This window comes from Spermophilus citellus (assembly GCF_964194105.1).
Source record: "Spermophilus citellus genome assembly, chromosome: 14".
Lineage (NCBI taxonomy): Eukaryota > Metazoa > Chordata > Mammalia > Rodentia > Sciuridae > Spermophilus > Spermophilus citellus.
In genome coordinates, this window is record NC_138194.1 from 88799823 (window position 1) to 88820536 (window position 20714).

General features: G+C 43.0%; 2 long non-coding RNA genes across 3 annotated transcripts in view; both read left to right on the forward strand.

Annotated features, from left to right (window-relative positions):
- The first annotated feature begins 1048 nt into the window (after positions 1–1048).
- On the forward strand, positions 1049–7213 carry LOC308633600. 2 transcript variants are annotated; one of them, XR_014018807.1, is made up of 3 exons: positions 1049–1654; positions 6213–6375; positions 7068–7213. It is a non-coding gene; the product is annotated as an uncharacterized lncRNA (long non-coding RNA). The 2 variants fall into 2 exon arrangements; XR_014018808.1 differs by lacking the exon at positions 1049–1654 and adding an exon at positions 3071–3501.
- A 5186-nt stretch (positions 7214–12399) lies between these two features.
- Positions 12400–20714, forward strand: part of LOC308633601 — a 48521-nt gene continuing 40206 nt past the window's right edge. The window contains exon 1 of the long non-coding RNA XR_014018809.1: positions 12400–17503. This is a non-coding gene — a long non-coding RNA (uncharacterized lncRNA). The remainder of the gene's footprint in view (positions 17504–20714) is intronic.

Here is a 20714-nt window from a genome sequence, read left to right on the forward strand (position 1 = left end):
CTTCTTAGGGTTCTCTGTGTTTGTTATCCTGCAAGATCAGTGTTTCTGCAGGAATGGTACCACAACTACCTGCCTCACAATCACTTGGAAGCTTGTTGGGAAGAGTTATGGACTGAGTCCATATCTGTGGAGTCAGAACCTGTGTACAGTGCCACCCCTGGCCTTTCTAGAAAGTTTTTCAAGATATTCCAATGTCACTCATGCCCAAGACCTTCATGGGTGGCCTATGACCATCTCTAAGATTCTGGGGAATGCACAGTCTCCAGAGATGGTCCCACGTTTGTTGATCATAGTCACTAGTTAGAAAAGATGTTATATATGTTCAAGTTAGATTTGGGGGACATTTCAGAGTGAACTTTGATCCACAGAGGAGGCCATTGAAGCAGCTGTTATTTTGAAATGTTTATTATTTGTTAGGCACTTTGCAAAGTGCTGTGCCTGTAGTATCTAATAGCCTTATGAGTTGGATATTATTATTCCAATTTGTTTGGTACAGAAACTGAGGTTTGGACCTCAGTTAAATAAAATAAAATAGTAAATAAAATATAAATATTTTATAAAAAAAATGAAGTCACATAGTTTGGGGCTGAGGATGTAGCTCAGTGGTAGAGCATTCACCTAGTGTGTGTGAGGTCCTGGGTTCAATCCTTAGTAGCACTAAGTAAATAAAAAAGTCACATAGCTTATAACTGTTGGAGGCAGGATCAAATATAGCCTATGGTACTTGTTATTCAGGAGCTGACTACCAAGGATACTAGGCCTCAGTGAATCTGTCTCTTGATATTTTAGCTGAATAAATCAACCAAACTTTCAGCCAATTGATGTTTATATTATATTGAGCTAAGACTCTACTAGTTGCTGTAGGCCCCTCAACAGGGTAAAAGGAGATATCTGCTCCCCAAAACATATTGTGTAATTAAGAAAATGATTATTATGCAAAAAAAACCCCCAAACCCTGTAATGACTCAAATGGGCTTTTGCTCTGCAGTCCCGAGTGTATGCATATAACAGTGTGTATTGAGGAAGGCTGTGAGATGAGAAGAAGGGCTAGGAGGAGGGGTGAGGGAAAGTGATGTGGCTTCAGAACCTAGCCCCAAAGGCATAGGGAACTCAGTGTCCTGCCCTGCTGGTGTGATAAGAGAATTCTCTGGGGAGGTCACATGCAAAGTCAAGCAGGCAGCATGCTAGACTATCTAGGGAGCTTTAAAAAGACACCAAGGCCTATCTAAAGATACTGATTTAATTGGGCCAGGCTGGGGATCCGAGACAGACAAATAGTTTTTGGAAGTCCCCTATGAGACTCTTTATGCGTCTTCAGACTGAGAACTGAGCAAGTGCATGCTTTCTGTGGCCCCCCTGGTTTGAATACCAGCCACAGCTCTTTCAACAGACTTCTTGGTGCTGGGTCTCCTTGTTCTCTCCCTCTTCTCTCCCTCGTGTGACCGAGAGGCCAGATGACCATGCATTCGCCTGCTCAGAGAGGCCACCACCTGTTGCTGTAAATCTGGTGTTTCATCATCTCTTTGCCCGTGTATTTTCAGAGTCTTATGAGTCCATCTGGATTGACGAGCTGTTGTTTTCTGCCTGGTAGCAGCTTGTACAGTCACAAGGGGATGTGGTGCCATCGGGACTGTGTCCTGTGGACGCAGGCTGGGTGAGCAATGTGATAATCACCTTTGCTTGTTATTGACCAGAGTGGCTTGCACATGGCTTTTCTTTTTAAAATTTTTTTATTGGGTAAAAGTCTTGAACAGATCACTTTTATAAAAGCCTACTGAATCCTAACCAATGCAGGGGGATTGCCCCTATAGGGGCACTTTGGTGAGATCAATCCTGGAGGAAATGGTGGAGAATCTTCCTAAAGTAACCTGAAAGAGCAAATGTGTGGAAAAGAGGAGCTTCATAGATGGGTGCCTTATGTTGCATCTCTTCTTCTCTCCCTATATGTATATGTTTTTTCTGAACCATGTGAGAGCTAAGGACAGTTGTCCAGATCCTTTATCCCTAAATACTTCAGAAGTTTATTTCCTGCCAACGGCATGTTAAGACAGTGGTTCTCAGTCTTGGGTGCACACATTAAAATCTAATTGCATAGGAGAATTTTCTGGGGAGCTTAAAAAAAAGTCCCAGGCTATACCCTGGGGACACTGGGTAAGTGTCCAGGTCACGGGACCCAACACTGGTATTTTTTAAAATCTTCTCAGATGATCCCAAGATACAGCCATGGTTAAGAACCCCTGAGTCAAGGATAAGAGAGGCTTGAAAATAAGAAGACACCCGATATGTTGCAAGGAAGAAAGAAGAGTCAGAAGGCAAGGTTGGGGAGTAGTCACAGACAACAGCTTTGGAGAGTAATAATTAAATCCAGCCACTTCCAAGGACTCGGCTTAGCCTTAAGAAACCGATGGCCAACCTCCAAACATCCTCACAATCCCCAGTTCATGAGCCATTTGTGTCATGTGTCCAGGGCACATGTGAGGGGTGATAATGAGAACAGCACCCTGATGCTTCTGTGCCCCTTAGCCCAGGGAGAAAGGAAGGGGCTTCACGATTCTCTATGTAGTGAACGATCCCCATGGAGGATTCTTCTGTGTAATTAGATTTTAATGTGTGCACCCAAAACTGAGAACCACTGCCTTAACCTGTTGTTTGTAGGAAATACACTTCCAAAGTGTTTAGGGACAAAGGAGCTGGAATTCTCCCCTTAACCCTCATATGGTTCAGGGGAAAAAAAAAAAAATATATATATATATATATATATATATATATATATATATATAGAGAGAGAGAGAGAGAGAGAGAGAGAGAGAGAGAGAGAAGCCATAAGGCACCCATCTATGAAGCTCCTCCCTTCCAGACATTTCCTCTTTCTGGTTACTTTAGGGAGACTCCTGATCACTTCCTCCAGAATTGATCTCACCAAACCTTCCCTCTCCATAGGGGCAATTCCCCTGCAGTGGTTATGATTCACTAGGTCTTTACTAGGTTTTTGTGTCCCCAAAAAATCTGTCAGAAAAGATTAGGAAGGTCCAAGGGCCAGGAAGAGTGTGATGGTTCTCTGGGGGATGGTTCTCTGGGGGACAGGCTGAGTAGCCCCCATTTCTGCTTTCCTAGTTCTGCAAGGAGAACAGACAAAGTGACTGTGCACTTGTGCATTATTTGAGGTCTTAGGTGACCAGGTGTGGCCCTTTGGGCAGAATGTGAGCAATCAGCTGGGGATGTTTTTAAAAACCTTTTCATTTTGTAATCATTTCAAACTTCTAAAAGAGTTGCAAGAAGAGAACAAAGAAGTCGGAGACCATCTACCCAGACCCGTTGCTGTGACCTCATTTCTTTTGTCACTTCCTCCCTCTCTGTATGTGTGTTTTTCCGAATCATTTGAGGGCTCGGGGCAGACCCTTTACTTCTCAACACTTCAGCATGTGTGGCCAATGGATGGAGACGTTCTCTCTCAATACCACAGTGCTGTCGAAATAAACAAAGAGCAACCAAGTGAAAAAGGTAAAGGCTATTTATTCTGAGCTTGCTGTGGCATGGAGTCAGATACCACCACTTGCATGTTGGCAGAGATGCAGAGGCAGGCAGGGCATGGGGAAACTTCATTGGGGACCAAGGGGAAGGTGCAGGCATGTCTTATTGGAGGCTGTCTCCATGGGGATGCTCAATGCGCCACGAGCATCCTAGGTGATTGGCTAGGGGGCATTTTGACTTTCTCTGGTTGGTCCTAGGTTGGAGGAGGGGATAAAAATCAGGGAAGCTGTCAGTTATTTATCAAGTCTTAGCCATTAGGTGTTGATTGTTACAGAATTTATTGTTTCATTTCCTGGATTGTCACTAGAGATGACGATCTGGCTTCCTACGAGTTTAAATTATACCAGGCTGGCCTCCTGGGCTTATTGTCATGAAGGATTGTTTTCTTGGATAGGTTGTTGCAGGCTGTCTGTCCACATCCCATTTTTATATATGGTTTGGCCATTGTCCATTTGTCCATTTGGTCTTTCAGTATAATAATCAAGTTCAGACTTCACTTTGGTTTAACACTGTTGTCTCATACACACTCCAGATTTGAATTTTTCCAATTGCCCCAATCACATCCCCCAGGGCAGTTTCCCCTCTCCGCTCCCCAGCCCAATATGCATCACACCTGGCATTTGGTGGTCACATTGTTTTCATTTTCTTTAATCTCAAACAGCTCCTCAGTCTTTGTTTTTCACGGCACTGACATTTTTGAAGCATAGAGTCTAGTTGGGGTGGGGACACGCTAGCACACATACATATGTCTGTGTGGCTTGAGGAAATACAGCCACAGCCAATGCTCCTGTGTGTTCTGCTCCTTAATTTTTGTCCTAAAGCCTCTGGGAATTGTTTGGGTTTATGCAGCCCAGGTAACCGGATAATCAGCCCTGGTCGGGGACTCGGAAAGTCACGTCTACATGCAGGGCAGAGGGCAAGCTTGTAAACAGAGAGTGGTACCCACAGTCACGTCCTTTAGCAGCTAATCCTTCCCAAGGCCAAGAGAGTTTGTGAAATATGTTTTGGTTCCAATTTTGGAAATATGTTCTTTCAGGGACTCAGCCTCCCTCTGCATTTTATATACATAAGCATTGGCTCTTTCCTCCTCCTTACCTCTCCATTCTGCCTCCCCCTGCACCAGTTTCTCATCTCTGTCAAGATGCCAGAAACATTTTCCAGGCCTTGAGTGGAGATGGTCAGGGTGTTGCTCCTCTGGTGTGGGGTACTGTGGCAGCCATGTGTCCTGAGATGATTGAAATAGACCTGTGTTCTCTAAGAACATCAGGGAGTCAAAGAAAGTTTTTGATGTAAGGATTGACCCAGTGCAATTTGTGATCCTTGACTGTATTTTGGGGCAGAGAGGGAAATTGTTGTTTAAAAAAAAAAAGCCATTTGGAAGCTGGCCTGCCCCTCTGAAGACATTCACCCCTCAGTAACCTCAAGCTCCTGTCAAAGAGCAGATTTCTGGGTCTGTCAACAGCCTGGATTGCAGCTGAAATCTGCTCTATCTTCATCCCTCTTAATACACTGAGCAATAACAAGTTTTTATTTATGGGCGATTGAGCTAAAATAAGTTTGCTATGTGCAGTGGTTAAGATTCTGGTGTTTGGTGTCAGATTGTCTGGCTGAAATCTTGGCTATCTCACCGTGTGTCCCTGGGCACATTGCTTCACCTCAGGTTCCTTTGCAGTGAAATGAGGACAATGTGAGCTGTTTCACAGGGTAGGATGAGGATGAAAAGTCCTGAGAAATGATGGCGTCGTGGTTGGCAAATCACACGTTGTCAGAGAATGTTTATTGTTACTGATACTTTGCTTACCACTGAAGTGGAAAGCTAAGACTCATTTGATAAAGATCGTTTCTTGGTGACTACTGCAGGAAGAGTATGGGTTTTGATGAGTCTCAACGTCCCCTGTATGTAGAATGGGAATGGTTAACAGGTGAATTTGTTGTGAGAAGCCTGGAGGGTCCATGGGATGCATCATAACTGTAAGGACTGACCAAATGCAATTCGTGATCCAGCGCAGTGTGTTTTGGAGTGGAAGCTGAAGAAGATACCTGGATGGTTATTTTTTCTCTTCTCTTTTTCTCACCCCTCCTGGCCCCACATGAGTATCATTTTTCAAACAGGAAAGTGAGCAGCTATTTCGATAGGTGTCAGGGATTACAGTGTCTGAGGATCAGTATAACTGTATCTATTTACCATTCAATGGGCATCCATAAAGGTCTAAAAGCCTTTTACCAGGGCAGACTCCTTGTAGTTTTAATTAAGGCCCAGCCAAGAAAAAAATGTGAAATAAGAAAAATAAGTTTTATTTGGACCTTATCTACTCCTCTTTCCTTTTGGTTTCTCCTGAAAGAAAGCCCTGCGCTTCCGATGACTTAGCCTGGTCTCCCATCAACTTCTTCTCCCTTGGTAGACCCCATCTTTGAAATCTTTCCTTTTTCATTTCTCTACTTACATCACTTTTTTTTTTTTTGTAAGAAGATGGGCACATGAAACTTGGAGGCTCTTTTGAGTTAAGTGTGTAATAGTCAAATAATATGTCACTACTTTCAGAGAATTATTTGTATTTAAACAGAGAATCCTAGATACTTTAGGGTAGAGAGAATTTCCAGGGTTTGAATTCCTTATATTCCTGTGTGGTCAAACCCCACAGAACCTGGGTTAAGTTCAGGTCTTCTGATTTCCCATTCAGATTTCTTCCAGTCTCAAGTGCCAAGGTGGGCAGGATGGGAGAAGAGCGTCAGTCCTTTGGACTGGTTTAGTGCCCCTCCTGCTCCACAATGAGCCACAGCCAAGGGCTCTGATGTGCCTTCAACGGTACGTAGCACCGCAGTGGACTGTAATAGCTTGGAAGGGTAAGTTTCAGGTTTTCATTTTTAATTTAATTTTGGGGGGTGATTCAATTTTCTAGATTGAAAAAAAAGTTTTGTTCATTTGTGCAGGAGAAGAGCAGATACTAAGTGATGGGAAAGGGCATCTCTATTCCAACATCCAGTCGTGTCATTTACACCTGTAGTAGGAATTCTCTCTCCTTCCCTCAGTACTGGGGTTCTTCTTGGGTACCTAAGGGAGGACCTGGGCTCCTCTGAGGTCTCTGTGTGTGCCTGCTGGAAAGACGGCGCCAGTACTACTTCCACCGTAGGTCACCCTGGGGGATGACTCCTAGGAGGGCCCTGGGAAATGGTGGGAGTGGAGCTGAAGATAGTCATGACACAGTCACCCATTACTGCTAGGGAAGGATTGGTGAGGGGTGGGAAGAAGGGTCCCCAGGGAGCGGGAACAGGGGAAGATATGATTTGAGGCAAGCGGAGAGTCAATGAGAGAAAGATGGGAGAAACAGGAGAAAACACGTCTTTGAAGAAAGAGGAGAAAACACACATTCATGAATAAGCCACTTCTGGGTAGGGCACCTGTCCAAAGCCATCGTGTGCTGTGTGTGGACTCCCCCCGCATTGTAGCCTTTGAATAGGAAAATCTGGTATTCGGGGACTTCCCGTGGCAATCCCACAGGATCAGATCACCCAAATACATGTGAATTTCTATTCAGCTCTGCCTGGCCCCACACAGCATCGGGGAGGGGGTGACCTGCTGCAGCCATAAACCTCTCAGAGATGGGTGTGACCTGCCAAGATGCCCATCAACCTGCTAACTGCCAGACATCAGGAAGCAAGACTGCACCCTGAAACCTTATCCCTGCCTTTGATGGACCCCTCAAATAAACCACGTCGGAACTGGGAACCGTTCTCTAATTGTCTAACTCAAGCTCCTGAGTGGGCTGATTCTATCAGGTTCTCCATCCTTGAAAACTATAATTTGTCTTTTGTTCTTTACTAGTTATTTCAGACTTTAAGTTCTTTGGAGGCTTATCCCTCTGAGTAGGCAAAAGTACCCTGGTGAGGTGCTGGCCACCCCACAGGCACTTTAGCTTGGGGGACAGTGGAGGGACAGAGGGCATTATGAAGATAGAGAGTGAAGTAAGGAGAAGATGGCGAGTCAACTTCACCTGCTTGTGACCCATTCATGAGTGTCCTCTGTCTTTGAAGACCCCAGGCTTGTCACTTGGAGACCCATCAAATGGCCACTTGAACAGAATTTGCCTATTTGGACTGGCTGTGGGAAAGGTGAAGAGAAACTTTCAGGCTCACCCCCACTCTTTTCTTGTTCCCAAATAAATGTTTTAGGCAGGAAAGAACACACAGACCTTGACCCCGTTTGTGTCTAACTGAAGCAGAGCTGTGGGAGTTCAGGCCTGTAAATCAGGTTTTCCTTCTGAACTCCTCAAAGACAGTCTCCCCCAAGGCAGCCAGTCTCGTCCAGGGTTCACGCACACTGCTCAGCCCTTTGAAATTCTGTCTGCTGACAGTGGTAGAGTCCGATGGCCTGTCATCTGTGAGAGACTCCAGAAGAATCCCCAAGGTGTCTGATGAGATTTGCCGCTTGGAGGAAAAATTGTAACGAGGATTATAACACATTTCACCTGGTATTTCAAACAGAGGTCTTTAATCTTGTCATCCTAGGTATTTTAGGATTCTAAAGTTGGGAAGATTGTCTTCCAGTTCAGTTTGGATTCAACTGTGAGTTGATGAAGCACTACCGTCTCTTTGGCTGAGTTTTTGATGGACAGAGGCTTTTCTGAACCCTGAGGTCCACCCACATCTGAGGCTACAAATAGCCAAGACTGGATGGATTGCCAGGGGCTCAAGTTAAGATGAGAACACAGGGTGAGAGAAAGTCTGAGTGTGTGTGTGTGTACTGGTTTTCTTTCTTTCCTTTTTTATGAGTACATTTTAATTAGTACATTTACTTAGAATAATAAGTTTTATCGTGGTATATTTGTATGTGCAAATAACATGAATCCTTTCTACCCCCTTATGCCTTCCTTTACTCTCGATCCCTTCCTCAGATCCCCTTCCTCGATCCCCTTCCTCTTCCCTAATAGCCTTCTATTTTCTTGTCATCTTTTTCCACCCCTAGATGCCACATATGGGGGAAATGTGGCATTTGTCTGAGTCTGGCTTATTTTATTTAACATTAGGGTCTCCAGTTCCATCCATTTTCCTGCCAATGGAATGATTTTTGTTCTTCTTTGTGGCTGAATGATACTCCACTATGTAAATAGACTATATTTCTTTATCCATTCATCAGTTGATGGGCACCTGTGGACTGTGCCCCAATAAACACAGCTATGAGGTACCTCTGTAGTATGCTGACTTTAATTTCTTCAGGTAGACACTGAGTTGTGGTATGACTGCCATAGTGGCTGTTCATATTTACATCTCCACCAACAGCTGTATGAGGGTTCATTTGCTCTTCATCTTCACCAGCATTTGTTGTCTTTTGTGTTCTTGATGAATGCCATCCTGACAGGGGTGAGATGGAGTCTCAATGTAGCCTTGATTTGCATTTGCCTAATGGCCATTTGTACTTCTTTGAGAAGGGTCTGTTCAGTTCTGTTTGCCCATTAAGTGATCTTGTTTGTTTTATGGTTCTTTAGAACTCTTTGAGTTCTGGATTCCATCAGAAGAGCAGCTGGCAAAGATTTTTCTCCCGTTCTGTAGACAGGTTCTTCATTCTACCAATTGTTTTTCTTTTGCTGGGCAATTTTTTTTTTTTTTAAATTTGATGTCATCCCATTTGTTGGTTCTTGCTGTTATTTCCTGAGCTGTTGGAATCCTGTTCAGGAAGCCATTGTCTTTGACCATTTTTAACTGATTTTTGCATAGGGCGAGTTAGGGATCTAGTTTTAATCTTTTCTCTGTAAATACCCAGTTTCCCCAGCATGTTTGTCTTTTCTCCGACATATGTTTTTTGGCGCCTTTGTCAGGAATCACATGGCTGTAGCTGTAGTTTGTTGTTGCGTCCTCTGTTCTATTCCGTCAGCGTACATGCCTATTTTTTGCAAGTGCCATACTGTGTGGCTCTATAGTGTATTTTGAAATCAGATATTGGGTGGCCCCTTCAGCATTGCTATTTTTGCTCGGGACTGTTTTGGCTGTTGGGGTTTGTGTATGGGTTTTCCATGTTGAGTATACAAATCAGAGTTTCAGTACACAATAACAGATGCATAGGAAGCTTGTTTTAAATGCTTGATTAAAATACTCCTGGGCTCCATCCCAAACCTACTGAATCAGAGATCTGAGTGGGAGGCGAACTAGAACTTTCTATCTTACAAAGTTTTTCCATGTGATTCTAATGCACACCAATGGTTGCTTCTTAATGAGACTCAGCTCCCCAAATTTCTAATATCTGTTAATTTCCAACCAAAATTTCAAAGTCTTCAGAGAAAAGGGCTGATAAATTTAACGTTCCTATTATCTATCACTGAATAACAAATTATCATGAAACGTCTGGGGCTATTGATGAACAGATGAAGGATCCATTTCCAAGATGGCACATTCATATGATAAGCAGGTGCTGGCAGCCTGTTAGAGCTCAATGTTGGGACCATTAGAGAGGAGACTTCAGTTCCTCTTCACATCAGCCCCTCCATGGGACTGTGTGGGCTTCCTTACAGAACATCAGCTGGATTCTAAGAGAGGATGTTCTGAGAGACTAAGATGGAAGCTGAACAGCTGTTTCTGACCTACCCTCAGAGTTCAGAGGACGACTTCTGCTGTTTTCTCTTGGTCAAGAGAAAGACCAGCCCAGATTCAAGCATAGGCAGAATGGGCTCCACTCTTGATATGAGAAACAACATATGCATAGAAGGAGCAAAGGAATTTATGATGGTCATCTTTGATGACTTTCTATTATACCCTTCTTGGGTCAGTTGTTGATTCCTGGGTCCATCAGTCATGGGCACATGGATATGAACATAGAATAGCTTTAGCCACTGGGAGCTGAACCTACCTGGCATACTGATGATATTGTCATCAATCTTGTAGTCACCCCAGGAGATTTTTGATGATGACAGATTTTGAGAGGTTTTCTGGTTTGAACTCTTAAATAGGAACTTCCCATTGGCATTGTTTAGCTGGACTCTACTTGTGCTCTTCTGACCAGTCCAGGAGTCAGTTTATTCCATTTGGAGAGATGTACTTTTCAAACATGATCCTGGTTCTCTGTAACAGCCAGCCATCACCCATGAGAGGAGTATTTGCTATGGATGAGTTTTCTAGATTCTGAGTTTCTCCACCAGGCTCAAACTCTGTAAGGCCTGTGTATTTTGTGTATCCAGTCTCAGCCCCGGCACATAATAGGTGGTAGGAGAATGTATGTTGATTGTTTAAATGAATAATCACAGTTACTTTTCTTTATCTATGTGGGTAGCAAAATTGACTTTGATGTTCATTTATTGTCACATTTTCTCCAAGTCAAAAATCAACTGATGTAGTTTATAACACAGGTGGATAAATCAAGTGAACACTGCCCTAAATATTTTTGACAACTGAAAGTTAATTCTTTAAAATCACAGGAGTCGGAATTGAAATAACCATAAACAGAAGCATGATGTGTTTAGTTGTTGTGATTTGGATTTAAGCAGAGATCAGCAGACTATGGCCTCAGATCAAATCCTGCCTGCCGGCTGATTTTATAAAGTTTTGTTGGAATAGAGCCATGCCTATTTGTATCCTTGCTGTCTATTGCTTTCTTTGTGGAGGTGAGAAGTTGTAGCAGAGACTGGATGACCCTGAAAAACTTCAAATATTTGCTACCTAGCCCTTCCAGAGAAAGTTCGCTAGCCTCTGGTAAAGGGGTTGATTTCTTTACCCTAGATCCCTTTGTTCTTGGTTATTTTATTTGGCAAAGTTGAGGGAGTCTTAGCTCTGTATTTCTGGATATCTAGATATTTATTCCAACTGCAGAGGGTTTTTTTCTCAGCTCCCCCATGGTGGTGTTGACTCCAATGATGCTGAACTTCTTAAGTAAAGGCAAAGTTATCATTCTTGACCAACTAATAAGAACAGACAGACAATGTGGGGAATGAGATTGATCATGTACAAGCATGAACATGGCATAATAAAGGCATAATTATAATGTACCCATTAAAAAAAAAGAACCAAGGACCAGCATATGGAGGCCAGGACTTTTAACTTAATGAAATGAGGATGGGTTTGGGAGCCATTGAAATCAAACCCTGTTGCAGACATTTATTTTTCCTTAGCCATTGAGGATCCATTCTTTCTTTTTCAGTAACAGAAATTTATTTACTTCCCCCCCCCATTAAGGGCTGTCTTGGTTGAATCAAAGCACCCTGTCCTTCCCTCCCCCACCTTAGCTTAGCCATGTGACACAGGATGGATGGAATGTTGAATTGATTCATCCCAGTGATGGTAGCCTGCAAGACTGTCTACCACCCCTTCCTGTTGCCTGGAGCCCTGGGGATGCTCTGGGCCCTCTCCATTTTCAAGCGAGGTTTCCACCTTTCCCTTTAATTACATGAACTACTAGGTGGTCTGCTCCTCCTCCTTTTTTTTTTCTTTGTGTGTGTATGTGTGTGTGTACTGGGGATTGAACTTAGGGGCACTCAACCACTGAGCCACATCCCCAGCCCTTTTTTATATTTCATTTAGAGACAGGGTCTCACTGAGTTGCTTAGGGACTTGCCAAGTTGCTGAAGCCAGCTTTGAACTCGTGATCCTCCTGCCTCAGCCTCTTGAGCTGCTGGATTACAGGTGTTCTCTGCTGGCCCAGGTATCCTTTTTAATTCCAAATTAAAATTAGTTAATTGGATTATTCAAACTAAGTAATATCTTTATAGGAAAGGAAACAATAGAGTTAAGAGACAATTTATGGAGTAAGAGATACTATTTACCAACTGTTCATCTGACAAGGGATTAATATTCAGAATATGTAAGCAATTCAAAAATCTTAACAACAACAACAACAACAATAACAAAATAATCCCATGTAAGTGTCACAAATAATCAGAAAAATTGAAATAGAAATCACAGTGAAATATTACCTCACCCAGTTAGGATGGCTATTATAAAAAAGACAAAAAATAAATGCTGGTGAGGATTCAGACAAAGGGGAACCCACACACTTTTGGTGGGAATGTAGATTAGTGTAGCCACCATTGAAGATAGAATGCAGTTTCTTTAAAAACAAACTAAAAACAGAGTTACCATATGATCCAGCAACCCCACTACTGAGAATATATCCAAAGGAAATAAAAGCATTTTATGAAAGAGACATCTGTACAGCCATGTTTATTGCAGCCCTATTGACAATAGCCAATATATAGAATCAACCAAAGTGTCCATCAGTGGATGAATAGACAAGAAAAATCTCCCAATCCACCCCCCCACACAAACACATGAATATTATAAAATCCTATCATTTGTAGCGACAGGGGTGGAATTGATGGGGATTATTGTGTTAAGTGAAATAAGCCAGACACACAAAGATAAATGCCACATTTTTACGAATTTGTGGAGAATTAAAGAGTTGATCTCATAGCAGAATGGAATGGAAGAGTGGTCACTAGGGACCGGGAAGGCTGGGAAGGGCAGCGAGGATGGGGTGGAAAGAGCTCAGGTAAGGGGCACCAAAACACAGTTAGAAATGGAGTTTTACTCAGCCACAAAGAAGAATGAAATTATTTCATTTTCAGGTAAACGGATAGAACTTGAAAACCTTATGTTAAGTGAAATAAGCCCAGCTCAGAAGGTCAAGGGTCGTCTTGTTTTTCCACATGTGGAAACTTGAGAGGAAAAAGGAAAAGAAAGTTGTGGGGTGGTCTCTGAAAATCAAAGGGACATCCACAGAGTAGAGGAAAGGAATCGGGGGAGGGAGAAGTGGAGGGAAAGAGGAAATACTGGGAATGGGGTTGGCCAGATTATGTCACAGGGCATGAACATACAGATGTGTAGCAATGAGTCCCACCATTAGGTACAACTACAATGCACCAATAAAAATGGGGAAAAAAACCACAGGAGGAATTACTTCTGATTTTCTGCAGCACAATAAGCTAACCGTTATCTACGTCAATCTATATTTCAAAATAACTGGGAAAAAGTATGAAAGTTCCCAATACATAGAAATGATTAATGTTTGAGGAAATGGAAGTGTTTGAGGAAATGATCTGATCACTGTAAATTATATACATGTATCAAATGATTATATTATACCCCATTAACAGTCCAAATATTATGTCTTAATAAAAAGAAAAAGTTAGTTAATTGGCTTCTTTTGCTTATAACGAAAGACCCCAATGAATCAAATACATAATAATGATGAGAAAATTAAGAAGTGTTCCAAGAAATGCAAATCAAAACTAGCATTTTTAGCCTACAAAAACTAATAGAGATTTAAATGATGTTAATATTCAGTTGTATTAAGAATACAGTGAGACAGACATCAGACAACCGCATGGGCTTTTATTGGTTTTTCCTTTCTGGAAATTATATTTTGCATGATGTACCAAGAGCATTAAAAAAATCCATACTTTTTGACCTGACAATTGTATCTCTAGGAATTGTCCTGAGACAATAGCAGGAGATGCAGGAGATGGAGGTAGAAATTTATGTAGAAAGAGTTGTCTACAGAGTTTTTTTATAGTAACAAAAAATTGAAATTTACTTTAATATCCAATATTCATAGGATAGTTAAAGTAAAGAGGTGGTATCATGTTATAGTTAAAAGTCTGAGTTCGTGAGTTGGTCACTCTAGCTTTAAGTCCTATTCTGTAGCTGATAAACCATGTGTCCTTCAGCTAAGCTCTTGGGCTTTCAACTGTAAAATGTAAAGAAACTCATATTACCCAATGGAGGTATCCATCCTTCCAAGGTGGGTCCTATTGCTTTCCTCTTCCAAAGACTCTTGTCTGTATTAATCTGTTTTCTGTTGCTATAGCAAAATACTTGAAGTTAGATACTTACAAAGAAAAGGGGTTTATTTAGCTTACCACTTTGGGGGCTGAAACTCCAAGTTCATGGGGCCTCATTTCTCTGGCCTCTGTGAATCCCTCCCGACTAATGACCATCAAAATATGGCAGAGAAGTAGAAAGGGAAGTGGCCTGTGCCAAAAGCCCTGAGTGTTGGGGTGCCCACTTTATAACAATCCACTTTCAAGAGAACTAACTCTGTGAGGCCAGCATTAATCCTTTCCAAGGGCAACATCCGCAATGACCTAATTATGTCACGAGGCTCCGCCTCTTAATAGTTCCACTCTTAATACCACCATTTTGAGGATCCAGCCTCCAGTTTTGAGGAGCTTATCCTCTACCTGCTTGAGGGACAAACCATATTCAGACCCTAACGCACATGTCCTCGTGTGGTTCTCTCCCACACTGGAAAGGCTGACCTAGATACCCAGTAGCAGGTGGGAAAATGATGGAATCTGACTTCTGACTCTAGATCACAAAAGACATGGTGGCTTATGTTTTGCTATTTTGGATTATTCAGTATGGGGGACCCAGCTGCAAGGCTGCGGGGCACTCAGGTGTCCTTTGGCTTAAGTAGTATGTTGCTTACAGAACACTTTGTAAATTGTCTCTCACTTAATAGGTACTACATGTAATTATAATTTTATAATTATAATTTCATGCATCAATATGATAGAATATGACAAAATAAAATACAAAGAAATAAATCAAAATGTTAGGAATCGTTTTCTCTAGGATGGCATGATGCTAATTTTTTCTGTTTTGTTTTGTATTTTCCAAATTTTTTACAATTACTGTTTTAGGTTGTGTTTATTTAAAATCATCTGTACTCTTCTCTTTTTGCTTAAGCATTATTTATGTTTGGGCATGCAAACCATAAGCCGAGAGAGTCTGAAAAGCAGCTTTCATGCAGGAGACATGCAAGAAATTTGGGATGTGTCAGGAATTCAGGTCCCAAAAGCCAATGTAAACGTCAGCAAGGGTATTAAATCCATGGCCACTCACTTCCTTCAGCCTCACAATTATTTATAGGGACAAGAAGTACCCACATATAAATGTATGTAAGAGTAAGCAAAGAGGAAGGGCAACTAGGATGAAAAAAAGCATTTGGGTAAAGAATGAAAATAATTAGATGAGTGAAGACATATTGGAGGGAAAGAGCATACAGAGAGGAAGAGGGAGGGAGGAGAGTCTTAGCAATGCAAACTATTGGGTGCTATGTTTTTTGTTCATTTGCTTTTGTTTTTTATTTTTGTTTGTTAGGTACTGGGGATTGAACCCAGGAGTATTTTCCACTAAGATATATCCCCAGATCTTTTTATTTATTATTTTTTTTAAAAAAATATTCTTTCACTATGTGAGAGCTGAGGCTGGCCCCAAACTTCTGACCCTCCTGTCTCAGCCTCCTTAGTCTTAGATTATGGGTGTGGGCCACTTTGTCTAGGTTCTAGGTATTTTGTATAACATATTTTTCATGTTCACAGTAACTCTGAAATGCAGAATGTTATAACGTACCATATTCCATTTTAAGTACTTCATATATATGTATATATACATTTAATGTCTATTATACATACATGCCTCTGTGTGTGTGTGTGTGTGTGTGTGTGTGTGTGTGTGTGTGTGTGATGATGATCAATTCTTCCCCTTTGGAGGGAAGAAAGAGCAGAGGCCTCTCAGTCAAGAGTCTTTGGCTAAAAGCTAAAGAAATCCCCTCTGGCCAATCCACACAAATAAAGGCTGACAAGCCATAAATTCAGGATTCAGAAATCTCAGGGCAACTCTCAACACCTAGCACATCTTCAGGGACCCTTGCTGGGACCATCCACCTCCAGCTCTTGTGGTCTTTGAGTCACTCCTCTCTGGGCTCAGTTTTGAGGAAGTGTGAATTATTGGCTAAGCTTGGGCACATGCCCTTCCCCTGCCTAGGTGAAAATGGGACCTCCCAAGTCTGCAAGCAGTAGAGGAGAGTGGGGAGAGGAGAGGAGAGTGGTTTCCTAAAGTAGAACTGAGGTGCTGCACAAAAATCAGGGCATGGATGGATGACCAATGGGGAAAACAGTGAATGCCCAGTACACCTGGGTTCTAGTCTGGTTTGACACTAATTACTTGTCCACACAAGTAATGTTTGAACTTCTCTAAATCTCAGTTTATCCACTTGTTGAATGTGTACAATACTGCCTGACCAAGTTTATGCAAAAAGCATATAAAATCAGTGAAGAATTATAGGTCCACCATCTTTATCAGAAAACTTGGGTGCAAGTATTTTGGTTTTCTTGGGTGCAAGAATGTTTTAGCCTTTATAAAGGTAATGAGATGCACAGGGGCTATATGTCATGAAACATCATATTGGACTTTGATTCAGAATCTCATAATCAAAGGATAGCATTGCTACACCAAAATGTATGAGTGTGCAACCAAAGTGACATAAAAGACTAAAAATAGTCTTATATCAATTTTTGTTGTCAGGCTTTGCTTCCAAGTATATTTGCTACAAATATGCAAAAGAAACAAGCCCCAATCTTGGTTTCTAGGGTTTCCTAGCTCTCAGAATTGTGATGAGGATTGTGGATATGTATCATTTCAGGTTGGTTTCCTCCCAAACATCAACTCCCTCTTTTTTTCAGTGGGTTTCTGGTTGTCTTGTTCCATTGTTTTTAGATTGTTGAGGAAGAGATCAACATGGCTTCCACTACTCTTTGGAGACCCAAAGAGTGGAAGCTTGAACCATCAGAAAAGCTGGAGTTTCAGTTAGAGGATATCTTCCCTTATAAATTTAGTTTTCATTTCTGGGTCAGCACCTGATAGTCATGACCCCAGTGGAGATCAGTGAATCATCCAGTCACGGGGTTTGGGGATGACTCAGCAAGAGCGGAGTGCTTTTGGCTGAAGTTCTCTAAGGTACAGATTACAGGTCCTATTATGCAACCGGCCCGAGGCCCACATTGTGGTCCGATCTGATTCTCACCCAAGCTAAGAATGTGAGGCCGGGCTCTCACCTGGTACAGCGTGATCTCTTGGTAGATCTCGGAGCCCAAAGAAGTTGTTCCTGCCAAGATGGTCTTTTTCCTCTCCCCAGAAGATGGAAGATGGACTGGGAGTCACCTCTATTCATATTTGCCCTCTCAACGTCATCCTCTTCCATGGAACTAAGGTCAGGGTGATTTGGGGGACCCAGAAATGATGTCCATCTGATATCTTCTTGTTGTGTTGTTGGACGTTGTAGTATGAGGGGAGACTTCTCCAGGCCAAATCAGTTCCTAATGCCCACATTCAATAATCTGAAACCCATTTAATGGAGTAAGACTTTGTCTCCTGTTCTTGAAGGAATATGGTATGATGGGACTAGAAATCATAAGCATGGGTTCAAACTCCATCTTTGCCCTTGACCCTGTCACTTTATCTTTCTGACCATCATTTTGATCAGCTGAGTTGGGGTGGGGGCAGAAGAGGTTCTACTGGCTTTAATATTCTATAATCATTTTTGCAAATGTGATTTGAGAACTCCTTTGCCTCTATTCTCCATTCATCCAAACCATAGTGTGTGAATACTTAACTGTGTGAACTGTTTTAGGCACTGAAAATATATTGTCTCTGGTCTTAAGGCAGAGATAAGGTAGAAAACAAATCTTAATAGAAGAAATGGAAAGTGATGATAGACTTACCATGGCTAACTAGACAGAAGTTGGGGAAGGGTCTTTGGAGGGAGGTGACATGTGAGAAGAAAACTGATAATTCCTTAGTAATGTTTATTGAATGTACGAACGATCAGGAAGGAGTTAGTCATGGGGAAAAATGGAGGAAGAACATTCTGGGCAGAGGAAAGAGGCGGGGATTGCTTTGGAACTCTAGCAAGAAGGCAGTGGGGCACAGGAAGTAGAAAGTCAGAGGTGACCAGAGTTCTGCAGATGGGGGAAGGAGTCGGGTTTTATTGTCAGTGCAAAGGGAAACTGATTTAAAAATATCACTGTGCAATGTGATCCCACATTCCACCCACCAGAATGTCCATGATTAAAAAAGCAGAAAATCCCCACTGGGGGTGAGGCTGTGGAACCCCTGGAGATCCCAGACACTGCTGGCAGGGGAAGAGATGGGGACGGCGAGTTTGGGAAACAAATTGACTGTGTCCCTTAAGCTGAATATGTGAAGCCCTAGGACCCAGCCTCTTCATTCCCAGAACACTGAACAGATCTGTGTTCATACGGTTCACCAAAAGTTCTGCACGAGAATGTCTGCAATAACTCCAAATGGGAAATGGCCCAAGAACTCGCCAAGCATCCATCAGAAGCAGGAGTTGTGCTATCCTTGTGGCCCAGTATTCTAAACCACGAGAATGAGCAGGTTTAAACAAGGGGTTTAAACAAGATGATCCTGGTGGCAGGATGTGCACATGGCCACCTGGGGAACTGCACAGCTTCATGTTGAGCAAGAGGGGCCAGTGTGAAGAATTCCGACTTTCGGATTCCATTTGTATGCCTTTCAAAATCAGGTGCAACCAATCCAAGGTGTTGGAAGTGAGGATGGTCGTTTCCCCTTGGAGAGTCGAGTGGCTGGAAGTGGGTGTGAGCGGCCTGGGATCCTATAGCTGGTTCCATGAGTGTGTTTTGTGGCTTTCTCTACATAGTCCTTCGTTCTTGCCTCCACTGGCTGAGTGGGCCTTGATGCTGGGAGCTGGAGGGAGGAATGTAGGAGACCGTTCCTCCTGGCTGTCAGCTGCTTTCACATTTGTCTCAGGAGTGCTGGGCATGTGGGCATGGCCACAAGGATCCCATGGCTTCGTAACCTATCCAGGGTCTCGTGCTTAGTCCAGGGAGGGCTGCCCCTCAAATGCAGCTTCTCAGATGGGTCTTCTGAAGCCCACTGCTGTTCCCATGCTCCAGGATGCCTCTCTGGACGGGAACAGGCCTCTCTACCTCCTGAGTCAGAAACGCTGTCTATGCATTTGAGAATTTGAGTCTTGAAACGAAATCTAAGAAATTACAGCATTTTGACCATTATTTTTATTCATACACCCTATTGCTAATTACTTTTAAAAAATGTTTTTGATTAAGGGGATAAAAATATTATAAGTTAAAAAAAAATAGGCCCGAGGTCCATTAACCCCAGGGAGAAAGAGGGTGGTTTCTATTGTCAGATTTCTCTCTTGGTCCCGCTCCATGGACATATGGAATCGTGTGTGACACATTTTTGCTCTGACCACAGCATTTCATGAATTTTCAGCCACTGAATAATAAAATAAATCATTCCAGACAAAAAGAAGAGGGCGATTTTGAGGGCAAAAGTATTTCCTTGAAAACTTTTATTGAGAAACAAAGGGCCTTGGCCACATCCGCAGGGCTCAGCCCTCATGGAACAAAAATCTCCCATCCTAGGCACGGAGAGCAGGTCACCGTGTCCCCAACGGATGAGGTGTGGTGGCCGGGCATTGGAGATCTCTGAAGTCTCTGTTTATATGTGTCTGTAGCTAATAGCTAAGCGTTGTTTGTCCACAGGCAAATGTGCAAGAGCACTCCTCTGGGCCTGAGTGCCTGCCGAGGGGCCTCGCCTCCATTTTCTTCTTATCTAATCCAATGGAGACTGTTTATTCTTTCAGACATAAAGGAATTCAAGAGCCTAGAGGCAGAGCCAGAATTCTTGAGGTAGGAAACTGATGAAGGGGTTTAAACAAGGAAGGGGACTTTAGATGACAGATGGGTTTATCCCCTACCCTGACTGTCCCTCTGATCCTGGTGGCAGGGGAGAGGGTAGGACAGGGAGGACGGGGTAGGGAGAATGGCCATCTCTCTGCCTAGTCTGGCTGAGAGGTGGCTGGATCCCACGCCCTGCAGCCACGCAGAGTGCTGTCTCTGTCCCTGCCTTTCTGCTGACATGTGACACACTTCACTTGTATACCTGACACTCTCACCACTCAGTTATAATTTCTGGCTTAAATATTTATATGGTTTTCTTAAGTGTTTCCTCCCCATTGAGCCCTGAGTGGGAGGAGGAAGATATCACAACTCCTAAAATGTCACCTGGGCCACCATGTCCTGGAGAGAGTGACAGAGTCGATTGCAACCTTCCTTCATGTGGGAAGAGCCAGAGGGTGACCATCCAGAGCCCGCTGTCCTCTGCAGTGGACACAGCTAGGTGAAGGCCCGTGAAGGCGACACCCTGCCTTTCGGGCACCCTGGAGTGAGGAGGAGGGTGAGGGAGATGGAGAATCAGGTAGTCCTCCTGCCTTGTGAAGGAGTCGGGCCGTGACGGAGCCCGTGCCAGGCGGCAAAGCCCAGCCACCTTTGCCCGACCTTGTATCTTTGTTTTATGGGGGAGACCAAGGCCCAGGGCAGGGATGGGAACGACGAAGATCATTGCTGGCTGTGCAC